The sequence below is a fragment of the Procambarus clarkii genome, chromosome 22, assembly GCF_040958095.1.
Source record: "Procambarus clarkii isolate CNS0578487 chromosome 22, FALCON_Pclarkii_2.0, whole genome shotgun sequence".
Taxonomy (NCBI): Eukaryota; Metazoa; Arthropoda; class Malacostraca; order Decapoda; family Cambaridae; genus Procambarus; species Procambarus clarkii.
Genome location: NC_091171.1, coordinates 47,597,304 through 47,620,271, shown reverse-complemented (window position 1 = coordinate 47,620,271; position 22,968 = coordinate 47,597,304). Strand labels below are relative to the sequence as shown.

Sequence of the window (22,968 nt, the reverse complement as noted above, 5' to 3'; positions counted from 1 at the left end):
CATTACTACCCCCCACAGACAGCTCTATATATTATTATTACCCCCACAGACAGCTCTATATATCATTACTACCCCCCAGACAGCTCTATATATCATTACTACCCCCCCACAGACAGCTCTATATATCATTTCTATCCCCCACAGACAGCTCTATATATCATTACTACCCCCACAGACAGCTCTATATATCATTACTACCCCCCACAGATGGCTCTATATATCATTACTACCCCCACAGACAGCTCTATATATCATTTCTACCCCCCACAGACAGCTCTATATCATTACTACCCCCACAGAGCTCTATATATCATTACTACACCCAACAGACAGCTCTATATATCATTACTACACCCCACAGACAGCTCTATATCATTACTACTCCCACAGAGCTCTATATATCATTACTACACCCCACAGACAGCTCTATATATCATTACTACCCCCACAGACAGCTCTATATATCATTACTACCCTCACAGGGCTCTATATATAATTACTACCCCCGCAGAGAGCTCTATATATCATTACTACCTCCACAGAGAGCTCTATATATCATTACTACCTCCACAGAGAGCTCTATATATCATTACTACCCCCACAGAGAGCTCTATATATCATTATTACCCCCACAGAGAGCTCTATATATCATTAATACCGCCACAGAAAGCTCTATATATCATTAATACCGCCACAGAGAGCTCTATATATCATTACTACCCCCCAGAGCTCTATATATCATTAATTCCTCCCACAGAGCTCTATGTATCATTAATACCGCCACAGAGAGCTCTATATATAATTACTCCTGCCACAGAGCTCTATATATCATTAATACCCCCACACAGAGCTCTATATATCATTACTAACCCCACAGACAGCCTATATATCATTACTACCCCCACAGACAGCTCTATATATCATTACTACCCCCACAGACAGCTCTATATATCATTAATACCCCCACAGACAGCTCTATATATCATTACTACCCCCCCACAGACAGCTCTATATATCATTACTACCCCTCACAGACAGCTCTATATATCATTACTACCCGTACAGACAGCTCTATATATCATTACTACCCCCCACAGACAGCTCTATATATCATTACTACCCCCACAGACAGCTCTATATATCATTTCTACCCCCACAGACAGCTCTATATATCATTACTACCCCCCACAGACAGCTCTATATATTATTATTACCCCCACAGACAGCTCTATATATCATTACTACCCCCCAGACAGCTCTATATATCATTACTACCCCCCACAGACAGCTCTATATATCATTTCTACCCCCCACAGACAGCTCTATATATCATTACTACCCCCACAGACTGCTCTATATATCATTACTACCCCCCACAGACGGCTCTATATATCATTACTACCCCCACAGACAGCTCTATATATCATTTCTACCCCCCACAGACAGCTCTATATCATTACTACCACCACAGAGCTCTATATATCATTACTACACCCAACAGACAGCTCTATATATCATTACTACACCCCACAGGCAGCTCTATATCATTACTACTCCCACAGAGCTCTAAATATCATTACTACCCCCCACAGACAGCTCTATATATCATTACTACCCCCACAGACAGCTCTATATATCATTACTACCCCCACAGACAGCTCTATATATCATTACTCCCCCACAGACAGCTCTATATATCATTACTACCCCCCACAGACAGCTCTATATATCATTACTACCCCCCACAGACAGCTCTATATATCATTACTACCCCCCCCCAGACAGCTCTATATATCATTACTACCCCCCACAGACAGCTCTATATATCATTACTACCCCCACAGACAGCTCTATATATCATTACTCCCCCCACAGACAGCTCTATCATTACTACCCCCACAGACAGCTCTATATATCATTACTTCCCCCACAGACAGCTCTATATATCATTACTACCCCCACAGACAGCTCTATATATCATTACTACCCCCACAGACAGCTCTATATATCATTACTATCCCCCACAGACAGCTCTATATATATATATCATTACTACCTCCACAGACAGCTCTATATATCATCACTACCCCCCACAGACAGCTCTATATATCATTACTACCCCCCACAGACAGCTCTATATATCATTACTACCCCCCACAGACAGCTCTATATATCATTACTACCCCCACAGACAGCTCTATATATCATTACTACCCCCACAGACAGCTCTATATATCATTACTACTCCCCACAGACAGCTCTATATATCATTACTACCCCCACAGAGCTCTATATATCATTACTACCCCCCACAGACAGCTCTATATATCATTTCTACCCCCACAGACAGCTCTATATATCATTACTACCCCCCACAGACAGCTCTATATATTATTATTACCCCCACAGACAGCTCTATATATCATTACTACCCCCCAGACAGCTCTATATATCATTACTACCCCCCACAGACAGCTCTATATATCATTTCTACCCCCCACAGACAGCTCTATATATCATTACTACCCCCACAGACTGCTCTATATATCATTACTACCCCCCACAGACGGCTCTATATATCATTACTACCCCCACAGACAGCTCTATATATCATTTCTACCCCCCACAGACAGCTCTATATCATTACTACCACCACAGAGCTCTATATATCATTACTACACCCAACAGACAGCTCTATATATCATTACTACACCCCACAGGCAGCTCTATATCATTACTACTCCCACAGAGCTCTAAATATCATTACTACCCCCCACAGACAGCTCTATATATCATTACTACCCCCACAGACAGCTCTATATATCATTACTACCCCCACAGACAGCTCTATATATCATTACTCCCCCACAGACAGCTCTATATATCATTACTACCCCCCACAGACAGCTCTATATATCATTACTACCCCCCACAGACAGCTCTATATATCATTACTACCCCCCCCCCAGACAGCTCTATATATCATTACTACCCCCCACAGACAGCTCTATATATCATTACTACCCCCACAGACAGCTCTATATATCATTACTCCCCCCACAGACAGCTCTATCATTACTACCCCCACAGACAGCTCTATATATCATTACTTCCCCCACAGACAGCTCTATATATCATTACTACCCCCACAGACAGCTCTATATATCATTACTACCCCCACAGACAGCTCTATATATCATTACTATCCCCCACAGACAGCTCTATATATATATCATTACTACCTCCACAGACAGCTCTATATATCATCACTACCCCCCACAGACAGCTCTATATATCATTACTACCCCCCACAGACAGCTCTATATATCATTACTACCCCCCACAGACAGCTCTATATATCATTACTACCCCCACAGACAGCTCTATATATCATTACTACCCCCACAGACAGCTCTATATATCATTACTACTCCCCACAGACAGCTCTATATATCATTACTACCCCCACAGAGCTCTATATATCATTACTACCCCCCACAGACAGCTCTATATATCATTACTACCCCCCACAGACAGCTCTATATATCATTACTACCCCCCACAGACAGCTCTATATATCATTACTACCCCCCACAGACAGCTCTATATATCATTACTACCCCCCCACAGAGCTCTATATATCATTACTACCCCCACAGACAGCTCTATATATCATTACTACCCCTACAGAGCTCTATATATCATCACTAACCCCACAGACAGCTCTATATATCATTACTACCCCCCACAGACAGCTCTATATATCATTACTACCCCCACAGACAGCTCTATATATCATTACTACCCCCACAGACAGCTCTATATATCATTACTACCCCCACAGACAGCTCTATATATCATTACTACCCTCACAGACAGCTCTATATATCATTACTACCCCCCACAGACAGCTCTATATATTATTACTACCCCCACAGACAGCTCTATATATCATTACTACCCCCACAGACAGCTCTATATATCATTACTACCCCCCACAGACAGCTCTATATATCATTACTACCCCCCCACAGACAGCTCTATATATAATTACTACCCCCTACAGACAGCTCTATATATTATTACTACCCCCACAGACAGCTCTATATATCATTACTACCCCCACAGACAGCTCTATATATCATTACTACCGCCCACAGACAGCTCTATATATCATTACTACCCCCACAGACAGCTCTATATATCATTACTACCACCCACAGACAGCTCTATATAATATTACTACCCCCACAGACAGCTCTATATATCATTACTACCCCCACAGACAGCTCTATATATCATTACTACCCCCCACAGACAGCTCTATATATCATTACTACCTCCACAGACAGCTCTATATATCATTACTACCCCCCACAGACAGCTCTATATATCATTACTACCCCCCACAGACAGCTCTATATATCATTACTACCCCCACAGACAGCTCTATATATCATTACTACCCCCACAGACAGCTCTATATATCATTACTACCCCCACAGACAGCTCTATATATCATTACTACCCCCACAGACAGCTCTATATATCATTACTACCCCCACAGACAGCTCTATATATCATTACCCATCAACTTCACCTGGGAGTGTTGACCCAAGGGGGGAGGGGGGGTTCGCCACCGGGCGGGCTGACCAATGAGAAAAACAGATGGACGATGGAAAAGAAAACTGATTGGCTGCCGGTTTATCGGTTTTGTGTTTTCACTGGAGTTCTCGAAGGGAGGAAGTGACGTCATGGTGTCAATACGAGTAACGGTTTGGCGCGGTTAATTGTTCGTTTGTAATATATATATATATATATATATATATATATATATATATATATATATATATATATATATATATATATATATATATATATATATATATATATATATATATATATATTAGTATATTTTGGTAGCAGTCTTTCCTGTAGACATATATTATTAAATATGACCGAAAAAGTAAGATTAATAATTCTAACACGAATTTTCTCGATCTTTCTTACGTTTCTTTTCACTGTTGATGGTAATTCAAAGATCAATTCTCCAAAATTCATTTTTATATCTAGTCTGACGCGACACTTGAGCGCGTTTCGTAAAACTTATTACATTTTCAAAGACTTTAGTTTACACACACACACACAACTTTAACTGAATAGAGCTTAAACATCTTTCGAGTTTTTATACCTACATTTGGGTGAAGTGACATGTTACAATAGTTTTGGATGAGGTGAAAATAAACTTTTAACACAAGACAGAACACGAAACAATGAAATACAAACAGGTATCAAAAGTAGGTAACTGCAGAAGGCCTATTTTTATTGGCCCATATTTCTTGATGCTTCTATATTGGAGCGGAGTCTTGAAGTGGGTAGAATATAGTTGTGCATTAATTGGCTGTTGATTGCTGGTGTTGACTTCTTGATGTGTAGTGCCTCGCAGACGTCAAGCCGCCTGCTATCGCTGTATCTATCGATGATTTCTGTGTTGTTTGCTAAGATTTCTCTGGTGATGGTTTGTTTGTGGGAAGAGGCTATATGTTCCTTAATGGAGCCCTGTTGCTTATGCATCGTTAAACGCCTGGAAAGAGATGTTGTTGTCTTGCCTATATACTGAGTTTTTTGAGGCTTACAATATATATATATATATATATATATATATATATATATATATATATATATATATATATATATATATATATATATATATATATATATGTATATGTGTGTGTGTGTGTGTGTGTGTGTGTGTGTGTGTACTCACCTAATTGTACTCACCTAATTGTGCTTGCGGGGGTTGAGCTCTGGCTCTTTGGTCCCGCCTCTCAACCGTCAATCAACTGGTGTACAGATTCCTGAGCCTATTAGGCTCTATCATATCTACATTTGAAACTGTGAATGGAGTCAGCCTCCACCACATCACTTCCTAATGCATTCCATTTGCTAACTACTCTGACACTGAAAAAGTTCTTTCTAACGTCTCTGTGGCTCATTTGGGTACTCAGCTTCCACCTGTGTCCCCTTGTTCGCGTCCCACCAGTGTTGAAAAGTTCATCCTTGTTTACCCGGTCGATTCCCCTGAGGATTTTGTAGGTTGTGATCATGTCCCCCCTTACTCTTCTGTCTTCCAGTGTCGTGAGGTGCATTTCCCGCAGCCTTTCCTCATAACTCATGCCTCTTAGTTCTGGGACTAGTCTAGTAGCATACCTTTGGACTTTTTCCAGCTTCGTCTTGTGCTTGACAAGGTACGGGCTCCATGCTGGGGCCGCATACTCCGCATACTCCTGTGTGTGTGTGTGTGTGTGTGTGTGTGTGTGTGTGTGTGTGTGTGTGTGTGTGTGTGTGTGTGTGTGGAGCACACAAGACAACTAGGAATGTTTAACGAGACGCGGGAGACTGGGCCCCGTACATGAACGGTCCCAGGGGACGGCGGGCCAGGTGTACCAAGGTCTCACCTGTATTGTTAACTCCACCACGGAGGCTGGCTAATGGAGTTTACACTTCATGGTACACCCGTCCCTGTGTAGTATGGTGTGACAGGAAGAATAGGTCAGGGGGGGGAGAGAGAGAGAGAGAGAGAGAGAGAGAGAGAGAGAGAGAGAGAGAGAGAGAGAGAGAGAGAGAGAGAGAGAGAGAGAGAGAGAGTCACCCACAATACCCAGCTGTCTTACCTGTTCTGACCTTCAGTGTGTCAGTACTGCCCAGCAGGTGCCCCCAGCAGGTGCCCCCAGCAGGTGCCCCCAGCAGGTGCCCCAGCAGGTGCCCCCAGCAGGTGCCCCCAGCAGGTGCCCCCAGCAGGTGCCCCCAGCAGGTCCCCCCAGCAGGTGCCCCCAGCAGGTGCCCCAGCAGGTGCCCCAGCAGGTGCCCCCAGCAGGGAGCAGGACTCTCAAGGGAGCCTTGAACACCTACCTGTAAACAACAAGGCCACAATAAGACACAGACAGTTATATAAAACAAGATATTCAGTCCCAGGTAAACACAATCTAAACTTTGTCAAACACTAAACAAAATACAAATGAGAGTTTATAGGACAACAGCTGAGTGGACCCGGGCAGGAGGTCCTCAGCCATACACAACAAATTCAGTAGAAAATTCAATATTAAGATGAGGGGCGTGTGGGGCTACTTATAACCCTCCAGAGGTTGATATAAACCTTAGGCCCAACACGCCACCAAACGACTGTCAGCCCTATACAAGTCAGTAGTAAATCACGTGCTGTACAAACCTTAAAGAAATCTTTAACAATCTTTACAGAGGTGGGATTAAGATGCTACGGTTGGTATGGCCTTGTGTTCTCACCTGTTGGGTTCCAGGAGGCTGCCCGGCCTCGCCAACAAAAGCCAAATGCTCATTAATCAACTCGAGAAATCCCGTTTGTGTATGAAAAACGATTTGCAGGCAACCCATCTTTAGGCCAGGGTCGTTAAAGCGGCGGCCGTCCCTCCAAGACGCAATCATGAATGTTAACATTGTGTATTAACAATAGCTTTGTTCTCATTTATATAATAATGTTATTACATACTAAACTTTTATGTGTATGTTAGATTACGTGTTTAGGTTCTGTTGGTGATTATTGGTATTTGTACTACATGTATGGAACATTTACAGCGTTGTGGTTCGAACAGAGGGCGTCAGCGAAGCACTGTTCGAGAAATGTTCGAACGTCATCAGTTGTGAGTCGCGTGTAACAGCTCATCCTCATGAACCTAGGCCAAATACTCATTAATCTAGCCGACAAACTCCCAGCTTGTGGATGAAAATCTTTTTATACACTTCTCACAACTGACGTTCGAACACTTCTCGAACAAGTGCTTCACTGACGACTTTTTTTCGAACCACAACGCCGTAAATGCTTCACCCACGTACTACAAATACAAACCTATTGTTAATACGCAGTGTGTTCGAATTGATAAATGTGTCTTTGGCGTCGACGTAGCTTGAACGAACTTAGCCTGAGGACGGGTGTGCGCACACACACACATACACACACACACACACACATATACACACACAGTACAATAGGTGAGTACACACACACGCACACGCACACACACACGCACTCACACACACACACACACACGCACACGTGGAATTCAACACGAGCAAATGTAAAGTTATGGAAATGGGACTAGGAGATAGGAGACCAAAGGGACAGTACACAATAAAGGGGAACAGCCTACCTGTAACGACGCGTGAAAGAGACCTGGGTATGGACGTAACACCTAATCTATCACCTGAGGCACATATAAATAGGATAACGACAGCAGCGTACTCTACACTGACAAAAGTTAGAACATCATTCAGAAACCTAAGTAAGGAGGCATTTAGGGCGCTTTACACTGCCTATGTGAGGCCAGTCTTAGAGTATGCCGCCTCATCATGGAGTCCCCATCTGAAGAAGCATATAAAGAAACTGGAAAAGGTTCAGAGGTTTGCAACGAGACTCGTCCCAGAGCTAAGATGGATGCGGTATGAGGACCGCCTGAGGGAACTGTGCCGTACACACTAGAAAGAAGAAGGGAGAGGGGGGGACATGATAGGATCGTATAAAATACTCAGGGAGATTGACAGAGTGGACATAGTCGAAATGTTCACACGGAATAGTAACAGAACGAGGGGACATTGATGGAAGCTTGAAACTCAGATGAGTCACAGATATGTTAGGAAGTTTTCTTTTAGCGTGAGAGTAGTGGGAAAATGGAATGCACTTCAGGAGCAGGTTGTGGAAGCAAATACTATTCATAATTTTAAAACCAGGTATGATAGGGAAATGGGACAGGAGTCATTGCTGTAAACAACCGATGCTCGAAAGGCGGGATCCAAGAGTCAATGCTCGATCCTACAGACACAACTAGGTAAGTACAACTAGGTGAGTACACACCTACACCAGTCGATTAATGATTCAAAGGCGGGAACCAGGAGCTGGAGGGCCATCCCCACGAGCACAATTAAGTGGGTTCCCCACACACACCTACACACGCCAGCCAATCAACAGAGGTGGACCCATAAACACACATCTCAGGATCCCAGTCTGTCCCTTGATTGGATCCTGTTTAATGAACCACCAACGCCCCGGTGCGAACGGATTCAGGTGGCAGCCCGATGATGATGGGTTCTGGCGTCTATATTTCCTCCATAAACAGAGTAACCAAGTTCCAGCGTCTATATTTCCTCCATAAACACAGTAACCAAGTTCCAGCGTCTATATTTCCTCCATAAACACAGTAACCTAGTTCCAGCGTCTATATTTCCTCCATAAACAGAGCAACCAAGTTCCAGCGTCTATATTTCCTCCATAAACACAGTAACCAAGTTCCAGCGTCTATATTTCCTCCATAAACACAGTAACCAAGTTCCAGCGTCTATATTTCCTCCATAAACACAGTAACCAAGTTCCAGCGTCTATATTTCCTCCATAAACACAGTAACCTAGTTCCAGCGTCTATATTTCCTCCATAAACAGAGCAACCAAGTTCCAGCGTCTATATTTCCTCCATAAACACAGTAACCTAGTTCCAGCGTCTATATTTCCTCCATAAACACAGTAACCTAGTTCCAGCGTCTATATTTCCTCCATAAACACAGTAACCAAGTTCCAGCGTCTATATTTCCTCCATAAACACAGTAACCAAGTTCCAGCGTCTATATTTCCTCCATAAACACAGTAACCTAGTTCCAGCGTCTATATTTCCTCCATAAACAGAGCAACCAAGTTCCAGCGTCTATATTTCCTCCATAAACACAGTAACCTAGTTCCAGCGTATATATTTCCTCCATAAACACAGTAACCTAGTTCCAGCGTCTATATTTCCTCCATAAACACAGTAACCAAGTTCCAGCGTCTATATTTCCTCCATAAACACAGTAACCTAGTTCCAGCGTCTATATTTCCTCCATAAACAGAGCAACCAAGTTCCAGCGTCTATATTTCCTCCATAAACACAGTAACCTAGTTCCAGCGTATATATTTCCTCCATAAACACAGTAACCTAGTTCCAGCGTCTATATTTCCTCCATAAACACAGTAACCAAGTTCCAGCGTCTATATTTCCTCCATAAACACAGTAACCTAGCTCCAGCGTCTATATTTCCTCCATAAACAGAGCAACCAAGTTCCAGCGTCTATATTTCCTCCATAAACACAGTAACCTAGTTCCAGCGTCTATATTTCCTCCATAAACACAGTAACCAAGTTCCAGCGTCTATATTTCCTCCATAAACACAGTAACCAAGTTCCAGCGTCTATATTTCCTCCATAAACACAGTAACCAAGTTCCAGCGTCTATATTTCCTCCATAAACACAGTAACCAAGTTCCAGCGTCTATATTTCCTCCATAAACACAGTAACCTAGTTCTAGCGTCTATATTTCCTCCATAAACAAAGTTCTCGATATTTTCTCCACTAATAAGGTGAGACGGTTCAGGTGTTTATACTTCAACTATAAACAAACTCAGTAGGGCTCATGCACCTCCCACGTGAGTCTCGTGTCTATATTCATCGTGGAATATTAAACACAAGATTGGGACTTTATAAATGTATTAATGTCTATGGATGTTAGGTGATCACACGATATATAATAACTTATATATAATGCCACACTAAAAGGCTCACATGTCCTTTCTGCTGCAATAGAGTTTATCAATCTGTCTATAGGTTTTAAGAGCTTATACAGCTGTATTAGGACCTTCAGGCATTTATACTGACGTATGCTGCTTCACAAGACAGTTTAAGCATATAATACAACCAGATTCAGAAATGTATACCATAAGGTATTGGTATGTATATTACATCAATAGAAGGTTCAGATTCCATAAATATATATTGCTCCCGTATAAGGTTTACACATGTATATGTATAAGGTATATTAAGGGAACAGCTGTACTGTAAACTCACTTTAAATCGTCCTAACTAAAACATCTGACCTAACCTTGTCTAGGCCTAACTATACATAACTTCAAAACTATAATGTTATTTCATATTTGAGAAAAACCTTTATTATTGCACCGGGTAAAAGTTTGCTCCTGTTAGTCGGTGGCAGATTTGTACGTCAATTATTGACTTATTAATGTGTGAGGTAGTCAGTATATGTACTGTTGTTTAGGGGTAAGAGGGGGGTAGGGGATTTCGGGTAGGATTTACTAATAAGGTAAATTTATACCCCTTTATTAGAATGTTCAGCTATGTATCTTCTTTCATTTACAATGTTCAGCTATGTATCTTCTTTCATTTACAATGTTCAGCTATGTATCTTCTTTCTTTACAATGTTCAGCTATGTATCTTCTTTCATTTACAATGTTCAGCTATGTATCTTCTTTCTTTACAATGTTCAGCTATGTATCTTCTTTCATTTACAATGTTCAGCTATGCATCTTCTTTCATTTACAATGTTCAGCTATGTATCTTCTTTCATTTACAATGTTCAGCTATGTATGTTCTTTCATTTACAATGTTCAGCTATGTATGTTCTTTCTTTACAATGTTCAGCTATGTATCTTCTTTCATTTACAATGTTGAGCTATGTATCTTCTTTCATTACAATGTTCAGCTATGTATCTTCTTTCATTACAATGTTCAGCTATGTATCTTCTTTCTTTACAATGTTCAGCTATGTATCTTCTTTCATTACAATGTTCAGCTATGTATCTTCTTTCATTACAATGTTCACCTATGTATACCCCCTTCGCTAGAACGTTAAGATATTTATAATGAACAAAAAGAAAGTTTAGACATATTAAAAGATTCAGACATCTATACTGATCACTTATCATGTTGAGACATCTATAGAGCTTCGCCATCACGTTCAGACATCTATACTACTTAGCTATTAGATTCAAACATCTATACTGCCTCACCACTAGCTTCAGGCATCTATATACTGCACCACAGGAAGTGTCCGCCATCCGCACTAACAAATTTCCAACAGTGGTGCCAGGGCTGTGGTGGTTGACACGAGAGAGCCTGATGGTTGAGGGGGGCCAAACTTCTCCCTACTGTGTACCAACTCAGGTGACGGTGGAAGACAAGTGTTCGAGCCCCGAGGCCTCTATACCCAGCCATTCACACGGGTCGGGTCCCGCCTCCCGCCCCACCCACCAAGAAGGTAATGAAACTCGTATTTCTCCTCCAGCCGAATATCCGACGGCGGGAGATTTTGGCGGGAATCACCCGGATGGCGGGAAATTTTGGCGGGAAGCACAGGAATGGCGGGAGATTTTGGCGGGAAGCACATGATTGTTGTTGGCATTACTTTGTTGGATCTGTTTTCTGTGTTTTTTTAATTTATTAAATGTTTGTGTGGACTGCATATATCTGTTTTTGGCCCCTCACCACCACACCAAGCCTGCCTCACTGCCTCTCACCACCACACCAAGCCTGCCTCACTGCCCCTCACCACCACACCAAGCCTGCCTCACTGCCTCTCACCATCAACATGGTTACGGTCTCTTGACCTAAACCAACACTCACAACTCCACAACTGCTATTTGTGGACCTGCTGCTGCTGCTGCTGCTGCTGCTGCTGTTGTTGCTTTTGCTGTGGCTGCTGCTGCTGCTGCTGCTGCTGCTGCTACTGCTGCTGCTGTTGTTGCTTTTGCTGTGGCTGCTGCTGCTGCTGCTGCTGCTCCTGCTGCTGCTGCTACTGCTGCTGCTGCTGCTGCTGCTGCTGCTGCTGCTCCTGCTGCTGCTGCTGCTGCTGCTCCTGCTGCTGCTGCTGCTGCTGCTGCTGCTGTTGTTGCTTTTGCTGTGGCTGCTGCTGCTGCTGCTGCTGCTGCTGCTCCTGCTCCTGCTGCTGCTGCTCCTGCTGCTGCAGTTGTTGCCATTGCTGTGACTGCTGTTGCTGCGACTGCTGTTGATTCTGCTGTGGTTGTTGATGTTGTTATTGTTGCTCCAACATCACCTCTCTCAGCGCATCTCTGCGGGAGGAGCTGCTGGCCACCTCGCTCTGCTGAAAATAGAACAAATCTGGCGGTGAGAAAGCTTGGAGCGTGTCTGCTGGTGCTTGGAGCATGTCTGCTGGTGCTTGGAGCGTGTCTGCCGGAGCTTGAAGCATGTCTGCTGGTGCTTGGAGCGTGTCTGCCGGAGCTTGGAGCATGTCTGCTGGTGCTTGGAGCGTGTCTGCCGGAGCTTGGAGCATGTCTGCTGGTGCTTGGAGCGTGTCTGCCGGAGCTTGGAGCATGTCTGCTGGTGCTTGGAGCGTGTCTGCCGGAGCTTGGAACATGTCTGCTGGTGCTTGGAGCGTGTCTGCCTGAGCTTGGAGCATGTCTGCTGGTGTTTGGAGCGTGTCTGCCGGAGCTTGGAGCATGTCTGCTGGTGCTTGGAGCTTGTCTGCCGGAGCTTGGAGCGTGTCTGCCGGAGCTTGGAGCGTGTCTGCCGGAGCTTGGAGCGTGTCTGCCGGAGCTTGGAGCGTGTCTGCCGGAGCTTGGGGCATGTCTGCTGGTGCTTGGAGCGTGTCTGCCGGAGCTTGGAGCATGTCTGCTGGTGCTTGGAGCTTGTCTGCCGGAGCTTGGAGCGTGTCTGCCGGAGCTTGGAGCGTGTCTGCCGGAGCTTGGAGCGTGTCTGCCGGAGCTTGGGGCATGTCTGTTGGTGCTTGGAGCGTGTCTGCCGGAGCTTGGAGCGTGTCTGCCGGAGCTTGGAGCGTGTCTGCCGGAGCTTGGAGCATGTCTGCTGGTGCTTGGAGCGTGTCTGCCGGAGCTTGGAGCATGTCTGCTGGTGCTTGGAGCTTGTCTGCCGGAGCTTGGAGCGTGTCTGCCGGAACTTCAACGTGAAGAGTCTCTGAGAGCGTGCATCGAGGTTATTTAATGGGCTCGAACCCGCGTTCCTGGTCTCAATATTTTCTCAGTTGTCTGCTGTACTTGAAGGCAAACCTTCTTTATGATTTATTGTGGCACACGCCAGAGGCGGGAGCGCTTAGGCAAGGGTGCCATTATGATCTGGCACTCTCTCTCTTCCTCACCCCTGGCACTCTCTCTCACCCCCTGGCACTGTCTCTCACCCCCTGGCACTGTCTCTCACCTCTGGCACTGTCTCTCACCTCTGGCACTGTCTCTCACCTCTGGCACTGTCTCTCACCCCCTGGCATTGTCTCTCACCTCTGGCAGTCTCTCACCTCCGGCACTGTCTCTCACCTCTGTCACTGTCTCTCACCTCTGGCACTGTCTCTCAGCCCCTGGCACTGTCTCTCACCCCTGGCACTGTCTCTCACCCCCTGGCACTGTCTCTCACCCCCTGGCACTGTCTCTCACCCCTTGGCACTGTCTCTCACCTTTGGCACTGTCTCTCACCTCTGGCACTGTCTCTCACCTCTGGCACTGTCTCTCACCCCCTGGAACTGTCTCTCACCCCCTGGCACTGTCTCTCACCCCTGGCACTGTCTTTCACCCCTGGCACTGTCTTTCACCCCTGGCACTGTCTTTCACCCCCTGGCACTGTCTTTCACTGTCTCTCACCTCTGGCACTGTCTCTCACCCCCTGGCACTGTCTCTCACCCCCTGGCACTGTCTCTCACCCCCTGGCACTGTCTCTCACCTCTGGCACTGTCTCTCACCCCTGGCACTGTCTCTCACCTCTGGCACTGTCTCTCACCCCTGGCACTGTCTCTCACCTCTGGCACTGTCTCTCACCCCTGGCACTGTCTCTCACCTCTGGCACTGTCTCTCACCCCTGGCACTGTCTCTCACCTCTGGCACTGTCCCTCACCTCTGGCACTGTCTCTCACCTCTGGCACTGTCCCTCACCTCTGGCACTCGGCGGTTATGCTGCACATGCTAACACCACAAAATACAGTACTCAGAGCATCAGAATCTATATATCATTTCTGTTTGTTGATAGGAGAAATATATATATATATATATATATATATATATATATATATATATATATATATATATATATATATATATATATATATATATATATATATATATATATATATACACTGTGTTTACCTGCCCTCTTGCGTCGTGGGCAGAAACTATTTCCTGCTGTTTTGGTAAACAAGTTTGGGCAATGTTACCTTCACTGTTGTGTAAGTAAACAACAGCCAGAGTGTGGCCCACAGTGACCAAAGTAGAAATTATTGTGTTTTGGTGAGAGGTGCTGGGAGGTGTTCTTTGTGGGGGGGGGGCAGGTGTTGGAGGGGGAGTATAAAGATGTTTATGGGGGGGGGAAGATGTGTGAAGGAGATTTTTCAGGGGCAGGTGTTTTTAGATATATCTGAGAGTATTTAGGGATCTCGTTTGATGGAGATAGTGAGTAAAATGTCTGACTCAGGTGTTTGAGAAATGTACTTGTGGAGGAAACATACACAGACCATGACACGACAACGCCCCCCCCCCCTTGCTAGAGGCACTGCCTCCCCCCCCCCTCACCAGCTGAGGTACTCCCCCCCCTCCCTCAGCTAGAGGTTCTCCCCCCCTCCCCTCCCCCAGCTAGAGGCACTCCCCCCCCCCAGCCCCAGCTAGAGGCACTCCCCCCCCCAGCCCCAGCTAGAGGCACTCCCCCCCTCCCCCTGCTAGAGGCACTCGTGCTCAGGAGCCAAAAGAGACACGCTGGGCAAGGAGGAGAGTTCGGTGGCCCCTACACAGCTGCCGCAGCCATTAATCAGCTGTCAATGGCACTCAGAGAGTCAACACCAAGACCTCCAACCTGTGGCCAACAATCAGTCATACATCGCCTGGTCTTATATATTCTATACATCACTACACAACCACCATCACAACCACCACCACAACCACCACCACAACCACCACCACAACCACCACCACAACCACCACCACAACCACCACCACAACCACCACCACAACCACCAACACAACCACCACCACAACCACCACCACAACCACCAACACAACCACCACCACAACCACCACCACAACCACCACCACAACCACCACCACAACCACCACCACAACCACCACCACAACCACCAACACAACCACCACCACAACCACCATCACAACCACCAACACAACCACCACCACAACCACCAACACAACCACCACCACAACCACCACCACAACCACCAACACAACCACCACCACAACCACCACCACAACCACCACCACAACCACCACCACAACCACCACCACAACCACCACCACAACCACCAACACAACCACCACCACAACCACCATCACAACCACCAACACAACCACCACCACAACCACCACCACAACCACCACCACAACCACCACCACAACCACCACCACAACCACCATCACAACCACCACCACAACCACCACCACAACCACCACCACAACCACCATCACAACCACCACCACAACCACCACCACAACCACCATCACAACCACCACCACAACCACCACCACAACCACCAACACAACCACCATCACAACCACCAACACAACCACCACCACAACCACCAACACAACCACCACCACAACCACCAACACAACCACCACCACAACCACCAACACAACCACCACCACAACCACCACCACAACCACCACCACAACCACCATCACAACCACCAACACAACCACCACCACAACCACCACCACAACCACCAACACAACCACCACCACAACCACCATCACAACCACCAACACAACCACCACCACAACCACCAACACAACCACCACCACAACCACCAACACAACCACCACCACAACCACCATCACAACCACCAACACAACCACCACCACAACCACCACCACAACCATCAACACAACCACCACCACAACCACCACCACAACCACCAACACAACCACCACCACAACCACCAACACAACCACCAACACAACCACCAACACAACCACCACCACAACCACCAACACAACCACCAACACAACCACAACCACCACCACAACCACCAACACAACCACCACCACAACCACCACCACAACCACCACCACAACCACCACCACAACCACAACCACCACCACAACCACCAACACAACCACCACCACAACCACCAACACAACCACCACCACAACCACCAACACAACCATCAACACAACCACCAACACAACCACCAACACAACCACCAACACAACCACCACCACAACCACCAACACAGGACAAAGTTAGAGAAGATGCAGCGGTATGCCACCAGGCTCGTCCCGGAACTGAGAGGAATGAGCAACGAGGAAAGGCTGAAGGAGCTGAACCTCACGTCCCTGGGAAAACAGAAGAGTAAGGGGAGACATGATAACCACCTACAAAATTCTCAGGGGAATTGACTGGACAAAGACAAACTCTTCAGCACGGGTGGGACACGAACAAGGGGACACAGGTAGAAACTGAGTACCCAAATGAGCCACAGAAACATTAGAAAGAACTTTTTCAGTACCAGAGTAGTTAGTAAATGGAATGCATTAGGCAGTGATGTGGTGGAGGCTGACTCCATACACACCTTCAAATGTAGATATGATAGAGCCCAGTAGGCTCAGGACCCTGTACATGACGCCCTGTAGCTCAGTCGATTAAGGCAGTGTCTGGGATGCTCCCGGACGCAGGTTTGAATCCTCGTCACGGCCCTTGTGGATGTGTTCATTTGATGCATCACGTTAGTGTGATCTCTGTGTGTAACCCTGTACATCAGTTGATTGATAGTTGAGAGGCGGGACCAAAGAGCCAAACCTCAACCCCCACAAGCCCAACTAGGAGGGTACAACTAGACGAGTACCACCCATACTGACCACGGAGCCACCACCACCACACACACACTGCGTCCTCCCCGACGCGAGGCAATACAATTTGCGTAATAATTAGGGCGTATAAACTACCAAAATACCCGGCGTGGGGGTACGTACCCACCAGCCTGGGCGTGCCCCGCCACACTCCCAAGACGCCCCTCAACGCGGCACAGAGGAAATAGTTCATAAAACACGTCTGTCGGTCTCCTAATTTGGGGTCATCGCCCCGTGCGTCTAATACTCGCCCTCTACAAGCCGTAGTCGGGAGGTGGAGTGTAGGGGTGCCGTGTGTGGGTGGCCACACTGACCTGTGATCGGCCAGACTGTTCGTGTTGGCACCAGCTGGTCAAACTTAGCCCTCACGGCTCGTAAATGTTGTGGATTTAGGTTAGTCTTGGACATGTGTTATGGAAGGTGGCCATTATCTGTTGATCATTCATACTCTGGGGTTTACAACAGTCTCGGGCTACTCTGGAGTTTACGACATAGCCCAGGGCTACTCTGGAGTTTACAGCATAGTCCAGGGCTACTCTGGGGGTTACACCATAGTCCAGGGCTACTCTGGGGTTTACACCATAGTCCAGGGCTACTCTGAGGTTTACAACATAGTCCAGGGCTACTCTGGGGTTCACAACATAGTCCAGGGCTACTCTGGGGTTTACAACATAGTCCAGGGCTACTCTGGGGGCTACAACATAGTCCAGGGCTACTCTGGGGTTTACACCATAGTCCAGGGCTACTCTGAGGTTTACAACATAGTCCAGGGCTACTCTGGAGTTTACAGCATATTCCAGGGCTACTCTGGGGGTTACACCATAGTCCAGGGCTACTCTGGGGTTTACAACATAGTCCAGGGCTACTCTGGGGTTCACAACATAGTCCAGGGCTACTCTGGGGTTTACAACATAGTTCAGGGCTACTCTGGGGGTTACAACATAGTCCAGGGCTACTCTGGGGTTTACAACATAGCCCAGGGCTACTCTGGGGTTTACAATATAGCCCAGGGCTACTCTGGGGTTTACAACATAGCCCAGGGCTACTCTGGGGTTTACAACATAGCCCAGGGCTACTCTGGGGTTTACAACATAGCCCAGGGCTACTCTGGGGTTTACAACATAGTCCAGGGCTACTCTGGGGTTTACAACATAGCCCAGGGCTACTCTGGGGTTTACAACATAGTCCAGGGCTACTCTGGGGTTTACAGCATAGTCCAGGGCTACTCTGGGGTTTACAACATAGTCCAGGGCTACTCTGGGGTTCACAACATAGTCCAGGGCTACTCTGAGGTTTACAACATAGCCCAGGGCTACTCTGGGGTTTACAACATAGTCCAGGGCTACTCTGGGGTTTACAACATAGTCCAGGGCTACTCTGGGGTTCACAACATAGTCCAGGGCTACTCTGGGGTTTACAACATAGTCCAGGGCTACTCTGGGGTTTACAACATAGCCCAGGGCTACTCTGGGGTTTACAACATAGCCCAGGGCTACTCTGGGGTTTACTCTGACGCTAGTTGTCAGTGGCGTCACTCAGGGCTGTTAGAGTAAGGATAGTTAAGGGGTCAGGTCAGAGGTCACTCTCGAAGCACAACATGGCGGCTAGTTATTCTCTTCCCAAACTGTCCAGCGAGGCGCGTGCTAGTTCAGTCGTTAGTGAGCAACTTTGTTCAAGCGTATTATAAAAGTTGATTGGCTAGCCTAATATAACATTTTTTCACGCCCGCGACTCTAATACTACGGCGAAACATGTTTATCTTCCTTAAAATGGTAATAGTTTAGGATCGCGGTAATAGTTAATCAAGATCAGACTACTATCAGCTGATTACGATAGTATAGACGTATCTTATCTAATTGCACATGCAATAGTTCAACGTTACATTATCTTGCATCTTGATTCACAACGCCAGATGTGCAACGAAATTAAAACTTAAAATCCCAATACGAACTTAAGAGAAATGCTATTAATAAAACTATTCAATAAAGTTTGACGGTGATTTAAGACACAGGCTTGACTGCTGACAGCTGGGAGCCCGTTGCTGGCCCTGCCACCACCCTTGACAGCTGAGTGGACAGCGCTCCGGATTCGTAGTCGTGAGGTTCCGGGTTCGATCCCCCGGTGGAGGGGGAAACAAATGGGCAGAGTTTCTTTCCACCCTGATGTTCCTGTTCACCTAGTAGTAAATAGGTATCTGGGAGTTAGACAGCTGCCACGGGCTGCTTCCTGGGGGGTGGGGGGAGTGTAACATGACATGATTAACACGATTTTTAAGGAAGATAACACGTGATTTTAGATAACACCTGAGATAACACGTGACCTCGAGATAACACCTGACCTTAAGATAACACCTGAGATAACACGTGACCTTGAGATAACACGTGACCTTAAGATAACACCTTAAGATAACACGTGACCTTGAGATAACACGTGACCTTAAGATAACACCTGAGATAACACGTGACCTTGAGATAACACCTGAGATAACACGTGACCTTGAGATAACACCTTAAGATAACACGTGACCTTGAGATAACATGTGACCTTAAGATAACACCTTAAGATAACACGTGACCTTGAGAATAACAGACCTGGAGACCTATATTGCCCCGAGTGTGGTGGCCGCATATTTCTGACCAGCCGCACTCAGTCATGTATAATGACCGCACTCAGTCATGTATAATGACGTCACTCAGTCATGTATAATGACGTCACTCAGTCATGTATAATGACGTCACTCAGTCATGTATAATGACGTCACTCAGTCATGTATAATGACGTCACTCAGTCATGTATAATGACGTCACTCAACCATGTATAATGACGTCACTCAGTCATGTATAATGACGTCACTCAGTCATGTATAATGACGTCACTCAGTCATGTATAATGACGTCACTCAGTCATGTATAATGACGTCACTCAGTCATGTATAATGACGTCACTCAGTCATGTATAATGACGTCACTCAGTCATGTATAATGACGTCACTCAGTCATGTATAATGACGTCACTCAGTCATGTATAATGACGTCACTCAGTCATGTATAATGACGTCACTCAACCATGTATAATGACGTCACTCAGTCATGTATAATGACGTCACTCAGTCATGTATAATGACGTCACTCAGTCATGTATAATGACGTCACTCAGTCATGTATAATGACGTCACTCAGTCATGTATAATGACGTCACTCAGTCATGTATAATGACGTCACTCAGTCATGTATAATGACGTCACTCAGTCATGTATAATGACGTCACTCAGTCATGTATAATGACGTCACTCAGTCATGTATAGTGACGTCATTCCCATCAAGATTTTAAGGTGGTAATTACTAAACAACAACGACAACAATAAGGTTACATCAGCATCAATGTCACATAAAATACAAATATATGATTATAGTTTTAAACAAATCTATGGCCAGATTAAATTTTAATGAGAATCTTGATAAGTTTTAATTAATTTCCTGTTAAGAGGAGTAAACCTTGACGGTCAAACTGTCAGTTGACAAATTATGTTTGAATTTGCCCGTTTGTCCGTATGGCCGAAAATGGACGTTCAAAATGTCCATTTTCGTCAAAATGGACGTTGAAAATGTCCATTTTCGTCCCCCAAAAATGTCCCCCAAAAAATGGAATTTGAAAATGCTAAATAATTGAAAATAAATTTTGGATTTTTTTTTAAACAGCAAGTTATTGGTCCTCTGGTAGGTTATGAGGGCAGGAAGTTCTCCCAAGGTTTCAAAACGTCAAGAAAAAACGTTAATTGAATGTTTCCTCTCCTAACCTAACCGAGTAAGCCAGAGGACTCCACACAGAAAACTGGACAGTACTTCACTTTCGTGAGCCGATTTCATTTTAAATTGCGTCCATTTAGTCATAAGTGTTATACACCTGTCGTAGCGCGCATACGGGCGAAAAGCGACGTTATTTTTAAGAGGACGGGTTGGGTGACGATCGAATCATCTCTTCGGGGCTAAATTGTCATAAATATTAATTCGGTAATTAGCATCTGGTAACCGAAAACTAATTAATTAAAAATTCAAGACACTTCATGTAAAACTCTTGCTCACGCGCGCGCACACACACACACACACACACACACACACACACACACACACACACACAAAAGGAAAGGCTGCGAGAGAAGCACCTTACGACACTGGAAGACAGAAGAGTAAGGGGAGACATGATCACTACCTACAAAATCCTCAGGGGTATTGGCAGGGTGGACAAGGATAAACTATTCAACACTGGTGGTACGTGAACAAGGGGACACAGGTGGAAACTGAGTACCCACATGAGCCACAGGGACGTTAGAAAGAACTTTTTCAGTGTCAGAGTAGTTAACGGACGGAATGCATTAGGCAGTGATGTGGTGGGTGAAGGCTGACTCCATACACAGTTTTAAATGTAGATATGATAGAGCCCAGTAGGCTCAGGAATCTGTACACCAGTTGATTGACAGTTGAGAGGCGGGACCAAAGAGCCAGAGCTCAATCCCCGCAAGCACAATTAGGTGAATACACACAGAACTGCCTTTAGAAACTTGTGTAAGGAATCGTTCAGGACCCTGTATACCACTTATGTCAGACCAATCCTAGAATATGCAGCTCCAGCCTGGAGTCCTTACCTAGTTAAACACAAGACAAAGTTAGAGAAGATGCAGCGGTATGCCACCAGGCTCGTCCCGGAACTGAGAGGAATGAGCAACGAGGAAAGGCTAAAGGAGCTGAACCTCACGTCCCTGGGAAAACAGAAGAGTAAGGGGAGACATGATAATCACCTACAAAATTCTCAGGGGAATTGACAGGGTGGACAAAGACAAACTCTTCAGCACGGGTGGGACACGAACAAGGGGACACAGGTGGAAACTTAGTACCCAGATGAGCCACAGAGACGTTAGAAAGAATTTTTTCAGTGTCAGAGTAGATAATAAATGGAATGCATTAGGCAGTGATGTGGTGGAGGCTGACTCCATACACACTTTCAAATGTAGATATGATAGAGCCCAGTAGGCTCAGGAATCTGTACACCAGTTGATTGACAGTTGAGAGGCGGGACCAAAGAGCCGGAGCGCAACCCCCTCATGCACAATTAGGTGAGTACACTCAGCGCTCAGGAGTCGTAGTCCAAAGGACCCGGGATCGATCCCCCGGTCGAGGCAGAAACAAATGGGCAGAATATCTTTCACCTGATGCCGCTGTTCACCCAGCAGTAAATAGGGATTTGGGAGTGAGACAGCTGCACGGACTGCATCCTGGGGATGTGTGTGTGAGAGAAAAAAATATGTTGTTGATATGAT

General features: G+C 45.8%; 1 protein-coding gene across 1 annotated transcript in view; it reads right to left on the bottom strand.

Annotated features, from left to right (window-relative positions):
* Positions 1–22,968, bottom strand: part of LOC123759382 (protein trapped in endoderm-1) — a 226,902-nt gene that overhangs the window by 109,360 nt on the left and 94,574 nt on the right. The gene's annotated exons all lie outside the window — the stretch shown is intronic.